General features: G+C 42.7%; 1 long non-coding RNA gene across 1 annotated transcript; it reads right to left on the bottom strand.

The window, feature by feature from the left end:
• Positions 1–4,931: 4,931 nt before the first annotated feature.
• Positions 4,932–12,932, bottom strand: LOC137333366 (uncharacterized). The gene is made up of 3 exons (XR_010965879.1): positions 12,645–12,932; positions 9,750–9,864; positions 4,932–6,058 (listed from the first exon to the last, which is right to left on the bottom strand). It is a non-coding gene; the product is annotated as an uncharacterized lncRNA (long non-coding RNA).
• Positions 12,933–15,721: the final 2,789 nt, after the last annotated feature.

Here is a 15,721-nt window from a genome sequence, read left to right as displayed (position 1 = left end):
CGGGCCAGGACCTACTCCGTTAATGGTAGGGCGTTGGGGAGAGTTATAGAACAAAGAGATCTAGGAGTACAGGTTCATAGCTCCTTGAAAGTGGAGTCACAGGTGGATAGGGTGGTGAAGAAGGCATTCGGCATGCTTGGTTTCATTGGTCAGAACATTAAATGCAGGAGTTGGGATGTCTTGTTGAAGTTGTACAGGGCATTGGTGAGGCCACACTTGGAATACTGTGTACAGTTCTGGTCACCCTATTATAGAAAGGATATTATTAAACTAGAAAGAGTGCAGAAAAGATTTACTAGGATGCTACCGGGACTTGATGGTTTGACTTATAGGGAGAGGTTAGACAGACTGGGACTTTTTTCCCTGGAGAGTAGGAGGTTAATGGGTGATCTTATAGAAGTCTATAAAATAATGAGGGGCATAGATAAGGTAGATAGTCAAAATCTTTTCCCAAAGGTAGGGGAGTCTATAACGAGGGGGCATAGATTTAAGGTGAGAGGGGAGAGATACAAAAGGGTCCAGAGGGGCAATTTTTTCACTCAAAGGGTGGTGAGTGTCTGGAACGAGCTGCCAGAGGCAGTAGTAGAGGTGGGTACAATTTTGTCTTTTAAAAAGCATTTGGACAGTTACATGGGTAAGATGGGTATAGAGGGATATGGGCCAAGTGCAGGCAATTGGGACTAGCTTAGTGGTATAAACTGGGCGACATGGACATGTTGGGCCGAAGGGCCTGTTTCCATGTTGTAACTTCTATGATTCTATGATTTGGATTCATAAAACAAAGCTGAAATCAATGATATTTTATCCATGTGGGATGCTTGAGGAGAAAGTGAAAACTTTCAGGGAGATGTCTTAAGAATCCTGACAATATGAAAAGGTCATTTTTGAACCAAGCAGTAAGGTCTGGCGGTTGATATTGGCCCACTTTCGATTTTGTATATGTCATGCTGAGCACTGTAATATACCAATACCACTCACCTCATCCTGTCTGAGAGCTGGCATATACCTTGCCCAATTATTATGACCTGGTTGAGCACAAGTAACATTCTAACAGATGGTGACTAAATGCTATGGTGACTAAGTGCCCTCGTCCTGTACAAAGTATACACAAAGGTCACAGTTGCGAAAGATGGCAAAAGCTTTTTTTATAATCCAAACAGATGGGTGAATTCATGCCTGTTACCAATAACAATGTAAAGTCAGTTTCCTTATTTATGAACTTGGATTTCTGTTTTGCAAATCAGGAATGTGCCCAATAATAGCTTGTTGCTTCATTTATATGAAATGTTGAACCTTTAGATTACTGGCAGATTCTGGATAATGACTGCCTTCATCTTTTTTTATTCATTCATGGGATGTGGGCGTCGCTGGCGAGGCCAGCATTTATTGCCCATCCCTAATTGCCCTTGAGAAGGTGGTGGTGAGCCGCCTTCTTGAACCACTGCAGTCTGTGTGGTGACGGTTCTCCCACAGTGCTGTTAGGAAGGGAGTTCCAGGATTTTGACCCAGCGACGATGAAGGAACGGCGATATATTTCCAAGTTGGGATGGTGTGTGACTTGGAGGGGAACGTGCAGGTGGTGGTGTTCTCATGTGCCTGCTGCTTTTGTCCTTCTAGGTGGTAGAGGTCGCGGGTTTGGGAGGTGCTATCGAAGAAGCCTTGGCGAGTTGCTGCAGTGCATCCTGTGGATGGTACACACTGCAGCCACAGTGCGCTGGTGGTGAAGGGAGTGAATGTTTAGGGTGATGGATGGGGTGCCAATCAAGTGGGTTGCTTTGTCCTGGATGGTGTTGAGCTTCTTGAGTGTTGGAGCTGCACTCATCCAGGCAAGTGGAGAGTATTCCATCACACTCCTGACTTTTGCCTTGTGGATGGTGGAAAGGCTTTGAGGAGTCAGGAGGTGTGTCACTCGCCGCAGAATACTCAGCCTCTGACCTGCTCTCGTAGCCACAGTATTTATATGGCTGGTCCAGTTAAGTTTCTGGTCAATGGTGACCCCCAGGATGTTGATGGTGGGGGATTCGGCGATGGTAATGCCGTTGAATGTCAAGGGGAGGTGGTTAGACTCTCTCTTGTTGGAGATGGTCATTGCCTGGCGCGAATGTTACTTGCCACTTATGAGCCCAAGCCTGGGTGTTGACCAGGTCTTGCTGCATGTGGGCTCGGACTGCTTCATTATTTGAGGAGTTGCGAATGGAACTGAACACTGTGCAATCATCAGCGAACATCCCCATTTCTGACCTTATGATGGAGGGAAGGTCATTGATGAAGCAGCTGAAGATGGTTGGGCCTCGGACACTGCCCAGAGGAACTCCTGCAGCAATGTCCTGGGGCTGAGATGATTGGCCTCCAACAACCACTACCATCTTCCTTTGTGCTTGGTATGACTCCAGCCACTGGTGAGTTTTCCCCCTGATTCCCATTGATTTCAATTTTACTGGGGCTCCTTTGTGCCACACTCTGTCAAATGCTGCCTTGATGTCAAGGGCAGTCACTCTCATCTCACTTCTGGAATTCAGCTCTTTTGTCCATGTTTGGACCAAGGCTGTAATGAGGTCTGGAGCCGAGTGGTCCTGGCGGAACCCAAACTGAGCAGGTTATTGGTGAGTAAGTGCCGCTTGATAGCACTGTCGACGACACCTTCCATCACTTTGCTGATGATTGAGAGTAGACTGATGGGGCGGTAATTGGCCGGATTGGATTTGTCCTGCTTTTTGTGGACAGGACATACCTGGGCAATTTTCCACATTGTCGGGTAGATGCCAGTGTTGTAGCTGTACTGGAACAGCTTGGCTCGAGGTCTGGAGCACAAGTCTTCAGCACTACAGCTGGGATGTTGTCGGGGCCCATAGCCTTTGCTGTATCTCATGCACTCCGGCACTGATACAGTTCCTGGAAATGCAAAACTAAAGCTCTTTTTTCCCATTGTCTCTCATTTTTATTTTTCCAATGATACTTTTTTTTTCTACCTATTTCATCTTTCCTATGCACGATTTCTCTGAAAACCTGATACTAAAATCCTTATCTTATCTTGTTTCCTGGCCCTCCCACTGTCCGTTTTAGAGGTGGAGCAAATTTCAAAGTTAGGTTCCTGCTTGACATGTTTTTAAGTGTTAAAATGGGAGAGTGCTGATGGTGGCCAAATGTATTTCACTGCAAGTACATTTAGAGAGGGAGATGGAGAGAATGAGACAGAGAGCAAGAAAGAGAATGAGTGTGAGAATGTGAGAGAGAGAGCACATCTAGCTGAGTAAACTTGTCCATGCTGTACTAAGGATTTTTTTTTCTGTTTAGACTGCTTTTTGACTGTTGGAGGAAAATGCTGGGGAGAAATGCTGTATGTTTGATTGAAATACAACTGTAGGCCTTCATCTGTTTTTCTCACCTTGCTGGGTTTGAACACGTTGCCCACCAACTAAAGAGTCCTTAGTTGAAATTGAAACCAGGCTTTCCCTCATGCCCCTCTGAGCTGGCTGCAGGGTAATCTATGACGTCAGCATTAAGAACATAAAAGCATAAGAAATAGGAGCAGGAGTAGGCCATGTGGCTCCTCGAGCCTGATCTTGGCCTTGAACATATTCAATGACTCAGCATCCACAGCCCTCTGGGCTAAAGAATTCCAAAAAATTCACAACCCTCTGTGTGAAAAAAATCCTCCTCATCTGTTTTAATTAGCTGACCCCTTATCTTGAGACTATGACCCCTAGTTCTAGACTCTCCAGCCATGAGAAACAACCTCTCAGCATCTATCCTGTCAAGCCCCCTCAGATTCTTGTATGTTTCAATGAGATCGCCTCTCATTCTTCTAAACTCCAAGAGAGTATAGGCCCATTCTACTCGATCTCTCCTCATAGGACAACCCTCTCATCCCTGGAATCAACCTAGTGAACCTTCGTTGCACCGCTTCTAATTATATCGTTCCTTAGATAAGGAGACCAAAACGTATTCAGTACTCCAGGTGACGACTCACCAAAGCCCTGTACAATTGTAGTAAGAATTCCTTACTTTTGTACTCCAACCCCCTTGCAATAAAGGCCAATATGCCATTTGCCTTCCTATTGCTTGCTGTACCTGCATGCTAACTTTTTGTGTTTCTTGTATGAGGACATTCAAATCTTTCTGAACACCAAAATTCAATAGTTTATTACCATTTAAAAATATTCTGTTTTTCTATTCTTCCTACCAAAGTGAATAACCTCTCATTTCCCCACATTATACTTCATCTGCTACCATCTTGCCCACGCACCATACCTGACTATATACCTTTGCAGACTCTTTGTGTCCTCCTCACAGCTTACTTTCCCACCAAGCTTTGTATCATCAGCAAACTTGGATACATTACTCTCCGTTATTATATGAGCTGAAAACATTCAAAACTATGAGGCCCATTGCGAAAGGGGTCACTCTGGATCCGATCTGGATTTGCTTCCTGTGGAGAAGTGCCAAAGCTCTGTTTGATGAATTACACCCCCACCCCACCACCCCCCCCACAATATGATCAGACCTCAGTGACTGCCGATCTCCTGCCGTAACCTCGCCGGAAGATTGACGGAAGCCCCAGAGAAACGGTAGTTTCCACGGGGTTTCCACCCACCTTCTGCCAAAGGAAAATTTTGCAGGGCTACGGGGAAAGAGCAGGTGAGTGGGACTAATCGGATAGCTCTTTCAACGAGCCAGCACGGGCACAATGGGCCGAATGGCCTCCTTCTGTGCCGTTTGACTCTTATGGTTCGAAGTTACAGCAGGAGATGGGGAGAACTCCGCGGAAGTTCGCACCCACGTTATTGCTTCAGGTGAGACTCTTCATCAGGACCATCGTGGTAAGGAGGAGAGGAGGGTCTCTTTACAAAACTGACCAAAAAAAAGAGGGTAGGAGAGAACAATAGACAGAGGTTGAGGACACAGAAATACACACGACTAAGTGGCAGCCAGAGTTTTTAATAGTTTGCAAACAGACTATAAAATTCAGGAAACAAGTAACATTGTTGCTTGAATGGTTATTCCTATTATCATTGTCAGCAGTCCTTTGAATGGCATTCTCGCAAACATGGGACAGGTGGAGAAGAAAAACAAAGTAGGCAAGTAGTAGAGATGAACACAATCAGCGTGAGAAACCCAGTTTTGACTGCAGTTGCCGTAACTGATTGTTAAGGTTCCTGTGAGTTACTGCTGCATACTCAGGGTTCTTGCCACACATTCTCCTCAGCGTACTGCTTAACAAAGTTCAAAGGTGAGCTTGGTCACGGATGTCAGAGCATGTTCTGCTCAGTAGTGTATTAAATCTGTACTTCAAGAGGGAGTCTCGCACTCTTGCACTCATTCAGCGGGTAAATGTGCTGGCCCGTGTGGACTTGAACCATCCAGTACAGGGATACTTCCCCGCTCTGATCCTTGGCCTGTGCTATGTAAGCTGATCTCAATTAAGGTAGCAGTAGGAGCTGTCCAGATTTCCCCGTGCCGAGCTAGGGGAAAATTCAGCAAGGGCTCCCATTCAAGCTCACTATCCAGTGACTCCTGTTGGAAAGTGTGCCTGAGTCGATGTTGGTTGCGAACATGATTGAGGTCGGCTGCGAAGCCCTTCCATCGTTTTTTATGTACCAATAAATAAATTTGAAGTGCAGTATATGTCATGTAGGCAAACAAACCAGCCATTTTCAAACATGTCTGACAAACAGCACTGAGATGAATGATCAGTTAACCTGTTTTTGATGATGAACTCCCTGCTTCTCTTGGGATAATGCTATGGGATCTTTCATCTTTCAAAAAACTAGATTGTCAGCCTGGTCCGAAGTGCAGCTACATTTGGATATCATGTGGCGTATGTTGTAGTACGAAACTAATAAAGCTCCTCCTTGTCTCTATAAGTTGCCTCTACTTCTGTGCATCAGCAGCCCATGTTGTGCTGTGTTTATAACAATCTGTAAACTGTTTTCACATCAATCTGGTTTTCATGTAAACTGCCACAGTCACTCAGCTCTCCAATCATAAAGTGATGTCAGGCAGGACTATGAGAGGAGCACTTGGAAGTGCTCACTTCCATATCTGGCATCTAAACAACCTTTGGAATAAAATAAAAGTAAGGTAATAAATAAATATTTTGTAAATCCCATTTGTGTCTGAAAATGAAAGAGAATAGCAATGCAATACAGTTTAGCTTCAGTGTACAGTGAGACATGCCGTGACCTCTTTATGACCTCAGCTCAGTTGTTGCGCTATTTGTGAGGGGGTGTGGAGGAGTTGGCAAAGACACATACAGCGCATGTTTTGATCGTATGTCCATGGTAATTCCCTATCTGAAATCCATGCTGTAGAATTTACAGTTGATTTCAGGCATCCCTTTGTTTTTATTTTGAACTCTATGCTTTTTATGTTCTCAATTCTTATGTTTTTTCCCCATTTTATTTTTATTCTTTTGCCTTCTATGTTCGATTTTTCCCCCTCTCAGGTTCCGCCATATTTTTTCCTCCATTTTTATGTCTGCTTTTGATTTTTGAATTATTTTTTATTCTTTCCTGCTCAGTTCCTTGCCATTTCCTTCATTCGCTTTTCAATTTTCTCTTCTCCTTTTCCAGTTTCTTTCTCATTTACATATTTTATGTATCATGATAGTATCATAGTAGATACGCCACAGGAGGAGGCCATTTGGCCCATCGTGCCTGTGCCGGCTCTTCAAAAGAGCTATCTAATTAGTCCCATTCCCTGCTCTTTCCCCAAAGCCCTGTAATTTTTTTCCATTCAAGTATTTATCTAATTCCCTTTTGAAAGTTACTATTGAATCTGCTTCCACCACCATTTCAGGCAGTGCATTCCAGATCATTACAACTCACTGTGTTAAAAACTGTTTCCTCATGTCACCTCTGGCTCTTTTGCTGATCACCTTAAATCTGTGTCCTCTGGTTACCGACCCTTCTGCCACTGGAAACAGTTTCTCCTTAATTTACTTTATCTAAACCCTTCATGATTTTGAACACTTCAATCAAATCTCCTCTCAACCTTCTCTGCTCTAAGGAGAGCAACCCCAGCTTCTCCAGTCTATCCATATAACTTAAGTCCCTCATTCCCTGGTACCATTCTAGTAAATCTTTTCTGCACCCTCTCTAAGGCCTTGACATCCTTCCTAAAGTGTGGTACACAGAATTGGACACAATACTCCAGCTGAGGCCTAACCAATGTTTTACAAAGGTTTAGCATAACTTCCTTGCTTTTGTACTCTATGCCTTTATTAATAAAACCCAGGATCCCATATGCTTTTTTAACTGCCTTCTTAACTTGTACTGCCACCTTCAAAGATTTGTGTACGTACACCCTCAGGTCTCTCTGTTCCTGCACTCCCTTTAAAATTGTACCATTTCGTTTATATTGCCTCTCCTCATTCTTCCTACCAAAAGGTATCACTTCGCACTTTTCTGCGTTAAATTTCATCTGCCATGTTTCTACCCATTTCACCAGTCTGTCTATGTCCTCCTGAAATCTGATACTAGCCTCCACATTGTTTACCACATTTCCGAGTTTCGTGTCGTCTGCAAACCTTGAAATTATGCTCTATATACCCAAATCCAGGTCATTAATATATATCAAAGAGAGCAGTGGTCCTAATCCTGGGGGAACACCATTGTAATGCTTATAACCAGGTAAAAAAAGATAGATCTGTATTTATTTAGAGTCTCAAAGTTGTTTTATATACTTTTAAATGCAGTGAATCTTATATAGGCAAACAGGCCGGCCATTTTCAAACATGTCTGACAAAGAGCAATGAGATGAATGACCAGCTAATCTATTTTTGGTAATGTTGGCTAAGAGAACTCCCTGCTTCTCTTTAAATAGTGTTATGGGGCCTTTAATGTCCACCTGAAGCACTGGAACAAGCAAAGGACTGTAGCTGGAACAACGCAGTGCACCTTTCATAAGGAACTAGGTTGTCAGCATAGATTATGTGCTCAAGTCTTGGACCGGGACTCAAACACAAATCCTCCTAATTCAGTGACTACCAAATGAACCAAACTGATACCAGCAGGAATTCTGATCTGTGGGTATATGACGTTAAGGCGAACAGAACCTTTCACACATGCACGCGAATAACAGCACCCATTGACTTTTACTCACTATTTCACTACAGCCAACAGTTAATGTTCTTCTTATCTAATGATTCATTTGGCAAAGGGAGTAAATAACTGAGACATACAGAAAGTCTCAGGTTTGATTCCCTGTCTGTGTTTAAGTTAGTTGCTCTCAGCCAGGGTAGTAGTGAGAGACGCTATCTACTGACTGAGTAGTGGTGAACAGTTGATTTTTGGACTAAACGAAGGTGTACAATGGTGTTCCCCAGGGGTCGGTGCTGGGACCACTGCTTTTCTTGATACATATTAGTGACTTGGACTTGGGTGTACAGGGCACAATTTCAAAATTTGCAGATGACACGAAACTTGGAAGGGTAGTAAACAGTGAGGAGGATAGTGATAGACTTCAAGAGGTTATAGACAGGCTGGTGGCATGGACAGACACGTGGCAGATGAAATTTAATGCAGAAAAATGTGAAGTGATACATTTTGGTAGGAAGAACGAGGAGAGGCAATATAAACTAGAGGGCACAACTCTAAAAAGGATAAAGGAACAAAGAGATCTGTGGGTATATGTGCACAAATCATTGAACGTGACGTGGCAGGTTGAGAAAGCGGTTAAAAAAGCATACGGGATCCTGGGCTTTATAAATAGAGGATTAGAGTACAAAAGTATGGAAGTTATGATGAACCTTTATAAAATACTGGTTCGGTCACAACCGGAGTATTGTGTTCAGTTCTGGGCACTTCAGGAAAGATGTGAAGGCCTTAGAGAGGGTGCAGAAGAGATTTACTAGAATGATTCCAGGGATGAGGGACTTTAGTTACGTGAATACGCTGGAGAAGCTGGGGTTGTTCTCCTTGTAACAGAGAAGGTTGTGAGGAGATTTGATAGAGTATTCAAAATCATGCAGGGTCTAGACAGAGTAGATAAAGAGAAACTGTTCCCATTGGTGGAAGGGTCAAGAACCAGAGGGCATAGATTTAAGGTGATTGGCAAAACCACATGATGCTTTTTTACACAGAGAGTGGTTAGGATCTGGAATGCACTATCTGAGGGGGCAGTGGAGGCAGATTCGACCATGGCCTTCAAAAGGGAACTGGATAAGTACTTGAAAGTAAAAAAATTTCAGGGCTACGGGGATAGGGCAGAGGAGTGGGACTAGCTGGATTGCTCTTGCATAGAGCCGGCGTGGACTCGATGGGCTGAATGGCCTCCTTCCGTGCTGTAACCTTTCCATGATTCTATGATTCTATGACCCTGGCTGGATAGTGTGCATGGGTGAATGTAGGGGGAGGACAAGCTTTGGGCTGAGTTCTTGTGTCTCCCATGGTCAGATAGCCTCCTGAAACTCACTATCTAGGTACTCGAGTGAGGTACTGAAGGGCGGCTGTGCCTATGCAATTGTACCTCAGCAGCGGTCAGTGGCTTCAAGCTTGGGGGATGGCGAAGAAATTGAAAGAAAATAAATTCATTGGAAACAAAAAAGATCCATGACCTGGGTTTGATCTTTCGTCTGCGCAGATCTGAGCGGGGGCAACAGTTGGATGCTACAATTAGCCTCAGTGTTTTGTAGCTAAGAAGGGGAAAACCCAGCAAGGCTTCCTATTCGTGATCACTATCCAGTGACCCCCTGCACGTGCAAATGTTGTGTAAGAATTGAATTCCTCTCCCCTACACCAACCACTTACTCCTATGGTCAAGTAGACTCGGCGTCTCGTCTCACATATGAAGAGTGGTCACTTGGGCATGGTCCCAAAGTGTTCCCTGTGCCCATTCAACTGTAATTCCACCATGAGTGAGCACCTACAGGGCAGAAAGGAAGAACACTTGAAAAACAAATTTAAGTAGGAAAAAAAACAATCTACCTCATGTCTAGAAGTAGGCCCTTTCTCTGCTCTCTGATCAACCAGCAGAAACTAAAGAAAACAATAATAACTTGGCATAAAGATCACATGGCAGTTTTTTGAATATTTGATTGTATGATAACAATACTGAAGGAAAACAAATCTCTAGATACAAGGATATTTCTAACAAGCAAAAATGGGTGTAATTTCTGCCATAGGCAATGTCAGGTAAAACCCTTATATTGAAACATCATTTATTGCAGTTTATCCAGGTACCAATTTCAACCTAATTCTTGGAAAAACTTAATTCAAAGTTGGGAGTTTTGATGAGCTAAAGCAATAATGATCCCTGTGTGTTGGCTGTTTTGTTGTAGAGGCTTGAGAAGAAGTCACCTGGCTGCCCTCTACATCAGTGACAGGTATAGAAACAGGGAGAGGGAGGCTCTTGTAAAAGGACAGGCAGAAAGAAGCTGGAGATAGTGGTGGAGCATCTATTTGTGTTTGCAAGATTTTCTGTCAACATTGTGAATGTCTCACTCAACACTGATCATCACTTCAGCTCCATTGACAGGGTCCATTTGACAGATGCCTGCTGTGAATATAATGGAGTAATAGCAGCTGCGTGGAAAGACAGTTCATGAATGGGAACTGTATCAGGAACGAAATAAACAGATTACAGCTGCAATACATTTTAGATCTTTAAGTAAAGTCAATTGCTCCATTGGCTACAGCAGCTTTACATGTAACCTTCTGTTGTCTCCTATATAACAGCCATCATAGTTCCTGGAGAATTTAAAATTATAACATTTTACAGCCCATTACACTTGTATCAACTCTCTGAAAAATATGTCCATTTAGTCCCATTCCCCTGCCCTTTCATCATATCCTTTTGAATTTTTCTTTCTCAAATATTTATCTCTGCTTCCCTTTTAAAAATGATAATGGTTTCTGCTTCCACTATTGTTTCTGTTAGGGCATTCCTTGACCTATCAACTCTCTGTATAATAAAAATTCTACAAACTCATCTCTTTGTTCTTTTGCTGTTATCTTAAAGTTAAGCTCAATACTTACTTACCTTATTTACCTCATCAAAATTCTTCATAATTTTGAACAACTCTGATAGGTCTTTTCTAAACCTTTGTTCTAATGAGAACAGCCCCAATTTCTCAAGCCTGCCCTCATAGCTGAAGCTTCTCCTCTCTGGTTGTATTTCAATGAGCCTCCTCTGCACCTTCTTCACCACTTCGATATTCTTTCTAAATTACGGTGCCCAAAACTAGAAACAATATTCTAATTTGTATCATACCTAATCATTTTTAATTTCTTCTCTCTTGATCAATTTGTACCTACCAAAAGACAGAGAGGTTTTGGAGAACAGAAAGATGGAAGGTACTGAGTCTAAAATCGATCAATTGAGATAAAGGAGCCAAACCTGTTCTCATTGGAAAGAATAAGTTTTAAAATCATGGACTTCATTTTTTTTTTCAACTCAGAAACCTATGTGAAGTGCCAAAGCCCATAATTGGCATAGTTGGAAAGAACTGGAGAGTATGTAAGGTAAATCAAGAAGCAGTGGTAGCATGACTTGGGGTTTTGAAAAGCTGCAGGTTGTAGGAGGAAAGGAAGGCTGAGGGAGGTAAGGAGTTCCACAGCTTTGAGGTTCTGGGAAAGAATGATAGTAGGAGACAGTGTGACGAGTCTTGAATTTCAACACAGCGAAGGTGCAGGAAGGAAGAAGAGCTCATACGCTGTCATATTTAAAGCTTAGGAGGAACAAGAAAGGAGAGTTCACAGAAGCACTTTAGCACAATTGATAAAATTAAGAGAGTCCAGAAAGATGAAAAGGGTTTGGAGGCTAGAGGTTAGAGAAGAATCACGTATTAAACAACAAGCTTTTCCATCTGTCTTATCTAGATTAAAATGCCCAAAACTGGAAACAATATTCTAATTTGTATCATAACTAATTATTTTTAATTTCTTCTCTCTTGATCAATATGTACCTACCAAAAGACAGAGAGGTTTTGGAGAACAGCAAGATGGAAGATACTGAATCTAAAATGGATGAATTGAGATAAAGGAGCTTAAGATAGAATGATAGAGGTGCAAGAAGAGCTTCCCCAGATGTAGGAGCATATTCAAGTCTTCGACAGGACGGGAGGGAACATGGAGAATATGATTTTTAAGCTAATGAAACTATTTCCTGAGTTCCCCGGGAGTTGTGCTGATTGGCTGCCGTAACTTCAGTGGAAGGTGGGCAGAAAGCCTTGATGGACTTGTAAATGGGGTTTCGGCCAATCTTCTGCTGATGATTTGGTGGCCAATTGGGGGAGCCAACAAAGAAATTCTTGGCGTATGAGTGAAAAGTAACTTAAGGACTTTTCTCATGGTTATGGACTACTCACATGACATATTGCAATGAAATGAGGGCCACTTTGCACAATGAATATAGATCTGGTTGAAGTATTCAAATGGATTAATTTCACATGCAGCAGAGAACAGAGGGATATAACATTAGTAGTGAGGCACAAGAGAGGTGAAACTAATCTAGGCAGGTCTTGAACATGGGGCAAGCAAGATGGGATGAGCTAACACTTTTCTTCTTACCTTCCTATTGGAATAATACAAGTGATTTTCATGACTAAATATATAATTGAGGATTGTCAGAGGCTACAAGTATCATTTTCTAAATTTAAATTTGTTTCTTGGAAAGTGGTTCAACTAACTTATCATCTGCCTCACCCATTCTCTTTCTGATCCCTCTGCATTTGTTTCACGACTTTTTGCTATTCGCTCCTTACAGTCGGTTAGTCTTGTTGAAGTTCCGTTTGTTTAAAGTTGCAGTCTCCTCAGCTGGTATACAGGAATCTGCCAAACCTCATCTCTTGGAATCGTTCCAGGTATTGCCACATAGGCTTCATGCCACAATAACAGCTGTGATTTTTCCTGAACCTCAATGAAACAAAGTCTCTCATGTAGGGGTGAAAATTGGAAATCAAAACTAGCAATCTACAGGGAAACATGAGAGAGAGCATTAAAAAGAAAAAGATATACGCACTAAAAGGACAAAAACAATTATATAATTAAAATGAGCAACCTAAAAAAAAAATTATTTCTGCCATTTTTTTCTCTCATTCCCATTCTCTGAAGGCACTGACTCATTGAGGCACAGTTTCATGGACCTTCTTTGCCATCAAGTGGCTGTTCTTCATGGGTGAGCCTAGACAGTGAGTGTCAGCAGGCTATTTTGTTATGTGCTTGATCTGACTTAATACCCACAAACCCATATTTTCCAGTAGGAGTCACTGCGTCAAAATGAGGAGCAAGAACCCTGGCCAATTTTCCTCCTCCTAGCTCAGAGATGTGGAGGCCAACAGCTGCCCTGGCTGAGACCAGCCAGCACGGAACAGACGAAGGATCAAAATGGTGTCATGTTCTCGCTAAATCTGAAGGGTAGAAAGTGTCTCTCTTAGCGGCTACAAAAAAAAAGGGAATCAAACGACTGCCTCATTATAACTGGGATTAAATTAAAACTCGAACATTGCTATTGTTTGCAGTGAAACACAATCTCCGCTTTCATGCCCTGTCACTACTCAGAATTCCTCCTTCAAGAATCTGGCCAGGCAGCCTCCTCCCATTCCTTTTGCCTGTTCTGCTTGCTAACCAAACACCTAGGTCGGACATGGGGATGACCAGCTGTAACTCATCTTCCCCCCCCCCTGACTTTCTTTCTCTTTCTCCCTGCTTGTCTATGCTCAGCTGGATTGCATGGTTGGGTAAGGAGCTCATGCTTGAATAAACCTGCACCCCACCATTCTGTGGCACCATCATGTGCAGTGCTATGATGCAATTTGCTACTATGCAGATATTAACACATTTAAATGATATGCATGGTGTCATATCCTCGTGTTTGATAGGCATTGTTATAGATCCAATGTAGAATATTGGGATTTTTCTAGATATTTTCAGATTTTGAATAATTACATGCGCTTTTCTTTCCGATAAAAAGAAAATACAAAAACCCAGGTGGAATAAAGTAAGGGAACGAGTCCCTAATATCTGTTTCCCTGTCCTTCCCCTAAAAGAAACAGACTTATAAGGTTTACAGATAAATAAATATACCTGGTCCAAGAATACTCACCAGCAAAACACTCACTAACTGCGGTTGGAGATATTTGATCTGTTCAGCTTCTATATCTCACACATGATCGGGAAAGAGAATTCAGTGGAACTCACCTTGTGACAACCCTTTAGGAAACATAAGAATTATAAGAACCTGTTCTCCCCATTCAATAGCCTGTTTGTTTTGTCGGTTCTGCGCAAATTAAGAAGAAAACCTCCTTATAGAAAGAAAGAACTTGAATTTATACAGTGCCTCTCACATCCTCAGTGTATCCAAAAGTGCTTCACAGTAAATGAACTGCTTTTAAAGTGCAGACACTGTCCTTATGTAGGCAAACGTTGCAGCCAATTTGCACACAGCAAGGCACTGTAATGATCAAATGAATGAAAGACCATTTTTAAAAATATTCATTCATGGGATGTGGGCGTCGCTGGCGAGGCCGGCATTTATTGCCCATCCCTAATTGCCCTTGAGAATGTGGTGGTGAGCCGCCTTCTTGAACCGCTGCAGTCTGTGCGGTGAAGGTTCTCCCACAGCTGTTAGGAAGGGTGTTCCAGGATTTTGACCCAGTGACGATGAAGGAACGGCGATTTATTTCCAAGTCGGGATGGTGTGTGACTTGGAGGGGAATGTGCAGGTGGTGTTGTTCCCATGTGCCTGCTGCTCTTGTCCTTCTAGGTGGTAGAGGTCGCGGGTTTGGGAGGTGCTGTCGAAGAAGCCTTGGCGAGTTGCTGCAGTGCATCCTGTGAATGGTACACACTGCAGCCACAGTGCGCTGGTGGTGAAGGGAGTGAATGTTTAGGGTGGTGGATGGGGTGCCAATCAAGCGGGCTGCTTTGTGCTGGATGGTGTAGAGCTTCTTGAGTGTTGTTGGAGCTGCACTCATCCAGGCAAGTGGAGAGTATTCCATCACACTCCTGACTTGTGCCTTGTAGATGGTGGAAAGGCTTTGGGGAGTCAGGAGGTTAGTCACTCGCCGCAGAATACCCAGCCTCTGACCTGCCATAGGTGGTGATGGTAACAACACTTTAATGGATAATTATAGTCAGCTGATTTTTCAAGTGGTGATAAATATTATAAAGGGAATATAATTGTAGTTACTAATGTCGCTCAGTCATCTTTCTTTCAGTGTTTTATGCATTTAAGCGATGAATGGTGATATTTCAGCATAGCGCCTCTATGTCGGGGGCAGGGACACCATAGGGGGTAAAATTCAACTTCGCCAGGGAGGTTGCGCAAAACTGGCATTTGAGGATTGGTTGCCCATCATACGTTCCACTCAATTTTTCTTTCCGTGGTCTTGGGCAGGCTGTATAACGGGCAGCTGATCCACTACTACCCATTTCGTGCCACCCCTGCTGAAGTTGAATGTTATCTCTATAGAAACAGAGAGGACAGAAAGCTGGAAATGTTTTTATTTTAAAAAAGCAAGAGACTCAGAAAACAACAAAAGACAGCAATGAGAGAAAAGACACTCCATTATAGAGACGGAGAAAGAAAAATGGGAATATGAAAGTGGGACAAGAGAAAAGTAAAAATAAAAGTTAAAAGAAACAAATAAGTTACAAATGTTATACAGGCAATTTATTTTTCTTGTATACTGCATATTTTTATGTATATTCTGAGTTATTTGTGTCAGCTTAGCTCAGCTGGTAGCACTCTTGTTTCTGAGTAAGAAGAAACTATTCTGCTGGAA

Source organism: Heptranchias perlo, chromosome 16 (assembly GCF_035084215.1).
Source record: "Heptranchias perlo isolate sHepPer1 chromosome 16, sHepPer1.hap1, whole genome shotgun sequence".
NCBI classification, from domain to species: Eukaryota; Metazoa; Chordata; class Chondrichthyes; order Hexanchiformes; family Hexanchidae; genus Heptranchias; species Heptranchias perlo.
Note: the sequence above shows the minus strand (reverse complement) of the source record. Positions and strands in the feature narration are given on the sequence as shown.